The sequence below is a fragment of the Akebia trifoliata genome, chromosome 12 (assembly GCF_017979445.1).
Source record: "Akebia trifoliata isolate Shusen 1 chromosome 12, ASM1797944v1, whole genome shotgun sequence".
In the NCBI taxonomy this organism is placed as follows: domain Eukaryota; kingdom Viridiplantae; phylum Streptophyta; class Magnoliopsida; order Ranunculales; family Lardizabalaceae; genus Akebia; species Akebia trifoliata.
In genome coordinates, this window is record NC_141386.1 from 16,308,459 (window position 1) to 16,319,456 (window position 10,998).

The window sequence follows — 10,998 nt, forward strand, 5'->3', positions numbered from 1 at the left end:
TTATCGTAATTGTTGGATCGAGTTGGACTGGGTCATTATGAATCATTGCCCATTTAAAATAAATTCTTTATTGGGTTGGTGCACCCAGTGATATGATAACCTTGAATCAGATTAAACAAAAAGTTTGGTTATCTGAGGACAAAACTGTACATTCCTGATCTCATAATTTGCAGGGTCTATTTCCAACAAACAACCAGAGAACACCCACGATAAGTTCGAGTCGTGACCTATAGGGAGGTTTCTAGACTCTAGGTTTACTATGCACAATGCAATTTACCTGGTCACCCTTACCCAAGTACACCTATATATCTCTCGAGTTTGCTCAATTAGACGGTACGTGGTAACTTGGTTTTATATACTATATAGGTGATAATCTAAAAGCTCAAACCCACTTCTCTGAAGTCAAAAGCAGTCAGTTTAACCCCCAATTGAGAGGTGGTGCACAATGCTGAGCAAGGGCCCTCTTAGATACCTCTCCTCTAGAATAGACGTAATTTATCTCCTTCGTACAGTAGGGTACAGCGGGACAGGATCTTGCTTAGGCATTGATTTTGACTAAGAAGTATAGTTGGTGAACTTAAACTAACTTTGATACCAAATCTACGATTGGCGATCGGGACAAGTGACATTGCGACTTATAATAGGACAAAGGCTCAGGTCACCCCAACATGGGTGCATCGATATACCTTCCAGTGTCACCTGATCAAACGGTACTGATGCCCCAGTTTTATATACCATAAAGGTACGTGACTGGAATTGTGATTTTCATGCATGACGTCGCATCTCACAAGGATTCCGGACCATACACTAGTGCCACATTGGCTAGAAGGGACATGCAAGCGTGCAATGCAACAAAATAAACGTGATAGTGGTGTGTGCCAAGTAGGGCGGGGTGTGCCCGAGGCATTTTTTCAGATAAATGGGCCTATGGGCCAGATCAGATGATTACAACATGGAAATCAAATAAATATTGATCAAAATACAAAGTATCCATAGCATCAAAATCAAGATCAAGGCATGCACATCAAAATATATATCAATCAAGATCATGGCATATCAAATAGGCAATCAATCAAGGTATTGCAAAAGAGAATGATGATCAATCAATTAGGATAGCACAAAAATAATATCAATCATTGAGATATACACAAATATTTTTTTTATGGTCCAATCGAGGATCATTTTGGATGACTCAAAACAAATTGAGATTTCAACGAACATTGAATTGAGGATAAATTGATGGTTGTTAAGATAAGGAGTGATGAACATTTTTTTTTTTTAAAGACATGTATAGCAAATCTTTTGAGAACATAGACTAACTTGAATAACTCATAAGGTTTCAAATTCTACTTGAGGGGTCATTAAGCCAACATGGTCATCTCATTGGTAATCTAATACCATAGCTTTTTATATTTAATGAAAAAGCTTGAATTCAAAAGTGAAATTCACATTTTTTTACTCTAATCCAATGTTTTGAAAATGAGCGGCTATGAAATCAAATTTAAAATCAAAATTCGAAATGAAAATTAATTTTTAAAAATTATCTTGAAATTCTCTTTTTTTTTTTAGTTTGTAAAATTTCATCCGTCATATGCACATGACATTGGATCACCTTTTTGGGTGCCACGTGGGGAGGTCAATGACCCTTAGTAAGAAAAAAAAAACTTACTAAGCTAGTAAGACTAGACCATTCTTATTTTATTTTTTTTCTTTAAAGTCTACGTTGCTGCCAACAACACTTACAACCCATAACTCAGACAAATTAAAAAAAAAAAAAAAAAAACTGAAGAATTTCGTCTTCCATGCACCTATAGCATTGAAACATGGTTTGCAATGGCCCAAAGACCCTTAGTAAAAATTAAATCTCACTAGGTTAGTGATGCTAGCAAGCTTCCCTTTTTTTCTTGTTATTGCTTAACAGCACACACCTTCGCTGTTTTTTATTTGGCTGCTAGCAAGTTTATATTTTTTTCTTCAAAATTGTTGTGGCTGCCAGTACAACACACACGTACAAAAAAACAAAAAAGAAAAAAACTTTTCTTTTTATATATGTTGCTGCCAGCAACATACAACTCATCAGCAACACACTTCATTATCTTTTTCTTCTTTTTATTTTATTATACATGTTGCTGCCAGCCACATAACACTCAAAATTTTTATCTTTTCATTATGTTGCTAGGAGCACACTCACAACCTCTTTCAAAGACATGTCTGCGTTAAAAATCAACGAATCCCTCAACCTATTAAACGATAAAACGCTTCTACTTCGAACATAATAAATAGGACATCTATGTTAACCACACAGTCAAGGAACAAAACGGCATCAAGAAAACAGCGACCACACCAGATTCAATGGTGATGGAGGTGATCTGTTTCACCACGTCAGCAGAGCTAATGAGGTCTATCAGTCATTTGCGTACGCGGAATTCAAATCAATCTCATGTGTTCGTTCTTTTACCTGTTCACCACAAGAAGATTTCCAGATAGTGATATGGAGAACCTTAGTGGGCATTCTCACTAGTCCCTTGACTTTCAACTGTTTGTCCATTGCTCCACGAACCAGTTTTGCACCTATTTTGTCGAGATTCTTGACGTTCTTAGGGGAAAGGGTGATCCTGATACGGTGAAATGTCTCTTGGGTTTCCTCAAACCCAGGCTTTGTAGGCTTCGTCCTTACATACACCATGATCAATTCTGAATGTGACTTTGTTTTCTTACACACGTAGAGAGAGAAAGAAAGAGAGAGAGAGAGAGAGAGAGGGAGAGAGAGAAGTGAGAGGGACGTCCCTCTCTTTTTTTCTTTGATGTCCTCTTCTTTGGATATGTGGAGAAGAAGATAGAAATAAAAAAAAAATATTTTCTGTTAATGGCACAGCACACGTAAGTGCTGTTTTATTTTTTGTGATTTTTTTTGCAATTTTTTTTCTGGAATCCCCTCCTCATCACAAAAAACTTTAAAAAAACAAATTTTCTTGTTTCTTAACACATCACTCACAAATAATTTATTTCCACAACTTATCTCATATGCATATTAACGTGCTAAAAAAAAGATTTTCATCTAAAAACAGATTTTAATCCAAAAAAAAAAAAAAATTTAAATTCTATGGCTCCTCATCCCAACCACCATCATTCCGTCCTCAATTCATATGTCAATTTGAATATTTCATTGTTTAGAGTCATCCCAAAATGACCCTAGATTGAATCATAGAAAGTGATACTCCAAAATAACATATCCAAAATCAATTCAAATAATGCCAAGAGAATATAATACAACCTAAAAATAAAAAATAAAAAAATGGGTCAACAATCATTACCTTCTTGAAATCCTGCATTATTTAGGGTCATTCCAAATGACCCTAGATTGAATCATAAAAAATGTGCTAAAACAAAATATTCACCATTCAAACAAGTAATCAATAATCGAGCAAAAAAGAATGATAAAAAATAAAAATAAACAAAGAAACAAACAACTAAAAATAAAATTAAAAACTAGGTCATTCTGGCAATGCTTCCCATACCTCAATAATCCCCAGTGGAGTCACCACTAAAAACGTCCTCAATCCGCGGGGTGTGCGGATCCGCTTTTGATTTTCGAGATTTGGGAGTCGCCACCTAGTTATTACCGTCTAGGAACCAAGAATTGACTCAAGATGGATAAAAATAACTAATCTACAAAAAAAAACTAAGTCCGAGAATCACGTTACGGGGTTGGAAGGTGTTAGACACCAACCCCGCCCGACAAACGTTGGTCTCTACTATTTCCCAAGAAGATTACATTGCTAAAAAAATCTAAAATAAATAAATAAAACAAATAAAAAAGATAAAAGAAAAATATACCTATACAATCGTAACACTTTATTCCCTCAGAACTGGTAGAATGATTCTTTGTAAGATACTCCTTACTTTGTTTCTGTCACTAGATCTGCTCCAGATCTCCAAGATGAAGTACTTCGTTCTTAAATCTAAGTGTTTCCTAAATTTATTGATGGAGTTCTGAGTATTTTGTGGAGAGTTTGTGAATAAAAACTAAGGTTTGGATGATAGATAAGGGGTTAGGACTTCAAAATCAAGGTTTTGTGAAGGCTAAGGAGGCTTTTAACCTACTTTTTCTAGGATTTTCTTTGACCTACGAAATTAGGTTGTGGAGGCTCTCTATTTATAAAGTTTTTTAGGTAGAGTTAATGTTTTATTAGGTTTCTTTTAGATAAAATAAATTATGATTTTGATTTTAGTCTTATGAGATTGACTTGGTCTTTTTAGATTAGGATTTTAATTAGGGTTTTAACTTAAGTCTTATAAGATTGACTTGGTTTCTTTATATTAGGGTTTTAATTAGGGTTTTGACTTAATTCTTATAAGATTGACTTGGTTTCTTTAGATTAAGGTTTTGACTTAAGTCTTATGAGATTGACTTGATTTCTTTATATTAGGATTTTGACTTAAGTCTTATGAGATTGACTTGGTTTTGATTTTTAAATTAATTTTATTAAGATTTCACTTTACGTTAATTAATGTTTTATTTATTAATTTCAAAATTTTAAATTGTTAAAATTAGAAAATTATCATTTTGCCCCTGAAGAGAACTTTTGCGTTTCAAGTCATTTTTCGATGTTCCGGGATGTTTTGGAACTGATTTTTCGTAAGAAATTCAATAGGATTATGGATTTGTGTCACTTATAAAAAAATTTGGCGTGAAATGATTGTCAATCCTTATGAGGGGTATTTTTATAATTTTGTCAAATTTAGTGAAAATTGGCAAAATGGTTTATTTGATTTCATTTTGTTGTTTTATGTGTTCAAATAGGTTTTCCTAAGCATAAGGGGGCTCTAAAGATGTTTTGATATTAGGAATATTTTGGTAATTTGATCATTTTTTTGTGATTTTTATCGTAAAGCTTCTTTTTATCTGTAAAATGATGATTTCTATGTTTTTGGGATTATATTTTCCTATCTTAGCGTGGTTTCTATAGTTTTGTTAGTTTGAGATACCTCATCCAAATTTCTGAAACATATCTAGTAACAAAATAGAACATTGAAATAATCATCCATCATTGGAAACCGTTGCGATTGGGTTGACGAGTTGATTAATCAAGTGAGTGCAAAAATGGGGTGTCTACAAATGTGAATCCATGGTCTTTCTAACTGATGATTGAACATTACTGGTATATCCATGACCTCAAAGGTGACTTCGAATGTACAAGGGTCGACAGTGACCAACAAATCGATTTCCCCAAGAGAGTCTCTTCTTGAGTTGTTGAATCATCGGACTACCTTATTGTTAAGCTTGACATGTGACCAGTCTGCATCTAGCTTACAGAAAGCTCTAAACGATAGACATTGAGAGCCAAACTGTTATCGATTAGTACCCTAGAAACCATCATGCATGTGCACATAACCATGATATTCAATGGTTCAATGTGTCCGTATCCCTCCTGAATCAATTCACTTTTTATGAAGACAGTCGGATTTGGGGATATGATTTGTCTCACTGTCTACTCTAGTTGTGCAGGTGAAATGGTTGCCGGTACGTGTGACTCACTCAAGACTTTTAAAATTTCCTGTTGATGCTCCTCTAAATTTTGCAAGAGACCCAAGATACTGATTTGTGCAGGAGTCTTTTTTAGCTATTCTACTACATTGGACTCACTCTTGCAAATGAGTTTGATAAAGTCTACTGTATCTTCGTCTATCGTTTTAGATTCCTGTTTCTTTTCTACCTTTTCCTATCCTGCCCTGTCTTCCTCAATCATTTTATCTTTCCCCTTTGCCTTCCTCTTTTCCTCATTTTTTTCTACCCCCTCTTCCCAATTTCTTTCAACCTTTACTACATTTCCCGATGTCTTGTGACAAGTCCCAACCTTGTTCATATGACCAATATCTGCTACTGTAGACACCCCATTTTTGAACTCGCCTGATTAATCAACTCGTCAACCCGATCGCAATGATTCCCAATGATGGATGTGTATTCCATTGCTTTATTTTGTTACTAGATGTGTTTCAGAAATCCGGATGAGGTATCTCGAACTGACAAAATCTTAGAAATCACACTACGCTAGGAAAATACGACTCCAGAAACATAGAAATCATCATCTTGCAAATCAAAAAGAAGTTTCACGATAAAAATCACTAAAAATTGACTAAATTACCAAAATACCCCTAACATCAAAACAACCCTAGAGCCTACATTACGCTTAGGAAAACCCATTCAAACACATAAAACAACAAATCGAAATCAAATAAATCATTTCACCAATTTTAACAGAATTCGACAAAATTACGAAAATACCCCTCATAAAGTTCACGATCATTTCATACAAAAAAACTTCATAAATGACAAAAACCAACATTCCCATTGAATTCCTTACGAAAAACTGATTCCAAAACATCCTGGAACATGGAAAAACGACTTAAAACGAAAAAAAAAATCCTCTCCGAGGGCAAAATGGTAATTTCACAATTTTAAAAATTAAAGATTTCAAAATTAATAAATAAATCATTAAATAATGTAAAGTGAAACATTAATAAAATTAATTTTAAAATGTGAACAAAAAAATCTATCAATCAGGATTTCAGGCAAAATTGTTGAGGGTTCGCAAGATATTTCTTTAAGGACCCCTCCATTTGGGGGTCCAAAGAATTAAAGATATAATAGAGAGGGGTTCTCCAAAAATTTAAAGTCAATCAAGCAAGACTAAAGTCAAGATATTAAAGTCAATCAAATAAAATTAAAGTCAAAATTAAAGTCAATTAAGTAAGACTAAAGTCAAGTATTAAAGTCAATCTCATAAGCTAAAGTCAAAATCCTAAATCAAAACCCTAATCTAAACTAATCAAGTCAATCTCATAAGACTAAAGTCAAAACCCTAAATCAAAACCCTAATCTAAACTAATCAAGTCAATCTCCTAAGACTAAAGTCAAAACCTAAGTCAAAACCCTAAAGACTAAGTCCATCTCATGAGACCAAAGTCTAAACCCTAATTGAAACCCTAAAAAAAAACCCTAATCAAACCCTAATGCTTCTAAAAACTTTATAAATAGGAGCCTCCACACTCTATTTTCGTATCAAAGAAAAAACCCTAGAAAAAGTAGGTGAAGAAGCCTCCACAACCTCTCCAAAACCCTAATTTTGGAGCCCCAATTCCTTCCCTAACACCCCTACTCCAATTTTAGCCTAAAAACACTTAGAAACCTTTCAAAAACACCCCAAAAATCTATAATAAATTCAAAACATCCAGATCCAAGAAGGAGATACCTTGCCTCGGAGATCAGAAATCAGATCCGGAGACAGAACAAAGTAAGGAGTACGGTACAAGGAGTTGTTTTCACCAGATCTGAGAGAATAGTACTTTTACAGATCGAAGGTAAGGTTTTTCATTATTTTTTAATCTAGGTTTTGTCATTAGCGATGTAGTTATATTTGGAATAAGTAGAGACCGACATTGGCCGGACGGGGTTGGTGCCTAACACCTTCCAACCCCGTAACATGATCCCCGGATTTAGATTTTCTGTGGTAGATTAGTGTTTATCCGTTTTAGAGTCAGTTTGGTTCCTAGACCATAATAACTAGGTGGCGACTCCCAAACCTCAAGGGTCAAAAGCGGATCCGCGCACCCCGCGGATCGAGGGCGCTTTCAGTGGCGACTCCACTGAGGACTATTGAGGATCAAACTTGAAAAACCCCAAGTATGGGAGTATTGCCAAGATGACCTAGTTTTTTTTTTATTTAGTTGGATTTATTTTATTTATTTTTTCTGTTTATTTATTTTTTTTGTCTTGATTGTAGATGATTTTGGGTATTGCATTTTTTTTTCCAATTAAGGATCACTTTTTGATGACCCCTAAATAATGAAAGATTCAAATTGACATATGAAAATGATGGAATGATGAAGGTTGGGACAGTAATGTTAAAACGTTTTTACAAAATATTCTAGTGAGAATTAAGTCTGGGAACCTCTTAATAAAACGTAGATCTCATCGAGTAGATTAATTTAGAACTTTAGTTCACTCAATTTCGTTATCGGAAGCCTTAGATATCATCGATGCAAGTTCAATTTGTAAATCTGGAATTGTTTCTGAATGAAGGTTGGGACAGCAACGTTAAAACGTTTTTACAGAACATTCTGTTGAGAATTAAGTCTAGGCACCTCTTAATAAAATGTAGATCTCATCGAGTAGATTAATTTAAAACTTGAGTTCACTCGATTTCGTTATCGGGAGCCTTAGATATCATCGATGTAAGTTCGGATTGTATTTTCCAAATTCACAAAAAATTCGAATTTATCTAATGTTAGCACAATTAATGTTCCTAAGAGTGAGCTCATCTCAACCATTGTCATTCTATCATCAATGTAACATCTATTGGAATCTCGATTTATTTTGGATCATCCAAAAATAACCCTTGATTAGACCATAGACAACAAATTTATGGGTTTTTTTAATGTTGGATTAGATTAATTATTATTTGTGTTATATGCCCATATAATGTGCCATGATCTCTACAGATATATTTGTGATGTGTTTGCTTTCATCTTAATTTCGATGTGATGGGTTTTGTATTATTTTCTTGATCAATATTCATTTGATATCCATATGTGATGACATAATCTGGCCCATGGGCCCATGTGTTTGAAAAAGGCCCCGGCACACCCCACCCTGTTTTGCACACACCACATGCACGTTTACCGTTTTACTCACTTACACGTCCCATTTAGCCAACGTGGCACTAGTGCGTAGTCCGGTCTCTTCGGAGATGCGACGTCATTCATGAAACCCACAACTCCAGTCACGTACCTTAGGGTATATCAAACTGGAGGCATTAATACCGTCTGATCAGGTGATTCTGAGAGATATATTGATGCACCCAGGCTAGAGCGACCTGAGCCTTTTGACCTATTGTAAGCCACACAGTCACATGTCCCGATTGCCAACATAGTACTAGTACGTGGTCGGTCCCCTCGTGGGATGCCAAACCATTTATGAAAGCTACAACTCTTGACTCGTACCCGTATGTATAAAAGGTAATCAAAGTATATCAATTGCACTTCTTGGTCAAAACCAGTGTCTAAGCAAGATCTTGCCCCGCTGTACCCTACTGTACGAGGGGGATAGACTACGTCTATTCTAGACGAGAGGTATTTAAGTAGGCCCTTGCTCAGCATTGTGCGCCACCTCTCAACTGGAGATCAAACTGGCTGTTTTTGGCTTTAGAGAAGTGAATTGAGGTTTTAGATTATCACCTATACGGTATATCAAACCAAGTCACCACGTATCGAAGGTATATAGGTGTGCTTGGGCAAGGGTGGCCAGATAAAAATGCATTGCACGTAGTAAGCTTAGAGTCTAGAAACCTTCCTAGTAGGTCACGACTCGAACTTATCGTGGGTGTTCCCAGGTTGTTTATTGAATGAATGCATGTGATTGATGAATGTATGTGAGTGGTGTGAACGATGAGATCAGGGTGTATGACTATCCTCAAGGATCAAAAATTTGTTTCGAAAATTAAAATGGGTGCACCGACCCAATAAAGAATCCATTTTTTTTAAATAATGACCTAGTCCATCCCGATCCAATAATCATGGTGGGTTGGACCATTTAAATTGAAATAGAAATCAAATTTTCAAAGAAGAAAAATGGTTTATGAAGGGAAAATATTTTCTAGAAAAAGTGTTTTCCAAAATAAGTGTTTTCCAAAATAAGTGTTTTCTAAGAAAAAGTATTTTCCAGAAGAACAAGATTTTCCAAGAGAAAATGCTTTCCAAATAACAAACTATTTTTCAAAAGAAAATATTTTTCGAAAGAAAAGAAGATGAAGGAAAAATGATTTACAAAAGATCTATTTTTGCGTGAAAAATTTTTGAAATATGTTTTTTACCAAAAATCTATTTTTTGCATGGACCTTGTAAAATTATCGAAATATATTTTTCTAAAAAGAAAATGATTGCAAAAAATAATCAGAATTGTGAAAATTGTTATTCAATAAAAACATTATTTTCAAATAGTGCAATAAAATTATTTTCCTTCTGAATAATCATTGAATGGATGAATTGTTTAATGGATTGGTGCACAAAATTCAATAAAATCTCAGGGTTCATTTAAAATGTTATCAAGGGGGTGACACTGAAATTGGTTAATTTTACCTTCAAAGAGGTTTTAAGGGTTATCATTGTATGTAAGCTCAATCGTCTATCGTCTAGCTAGGACTGTAAATCCGGTCAGTTAGAGTAAACGTCAATATCAAGTCAACAGTCAGAAATGACCTCAAAATTTCTCAACATCGTCTAGTTGTTCTTTAAAGATCATAGTGCTTCAATCCTACCGGTTATAAGCAATATCTCAGTCCCCAGTCCTAATCAAACTCGTGTGAGTACTTATCTTGAGTTTTCATGAGTCATCTGGGTTAGCTCGAGTCCCTTTTTCCAGTATGGTCATGTCTTCCGTAGATTGAGTCTACTCTTTCCTATTGAGTCAAGTTAGTTCATCGAGTCTATAGAGGTGTCTATTGTCCCATCTGAAATTGATTGGATAAAGGAAATTTTTGAATGCCTCGAGCGCATTAACGAATTAACTAATAATTTGATAGATTTCGTTTCTGAACAAGAAGATAAGAGTCGGGCTCAACCTTTAATTGAGAAAGGAAAGGTCTTTGACCTTGAAACAAAAAATAATTCTTAAAGAGATTCAAATAAAAACCATCTTATCCCTAAAGGAACACCAGGGGATAATGAATTTACTCAGAAATTTCAAAAGACTTGTTCGTGTGATCATATGAGGGTATGTTAGGTACAAGCTTGGGTATTGTTCAACACGGAATAGATACTCGTCTATATCGATGGAATCAAAGAAGATGTTATAAAATGTATCAGCACTATCCTTACTACATCTTGAGTTTCGAATCACATATTATCAGTCGATATGGGGGTACCTTTTGAACTGATCTCTGATAATGGGTCGTATTTCAAAGCATATATCATTACTCTATGTTTAAAGTTGAAGATACG

The 10,998-nt window shown here is 34.8% G+C and overlaps 1 pseudogene; it reads right to left on the minus strand.

The window, feature by feature from the left end:
* Nucleotides 1–2,288: 2,288 nt before the first annotated feature.
* LOC147388944 (small ribosomal subunit protein uS10y pseudogene) lies at nt 2,289–2,686 on the minus strand (annotated as a pseudogene).
* Between the last annotated feature and the right edge of the window lie 8,312 nt (nt 2,687–10,998).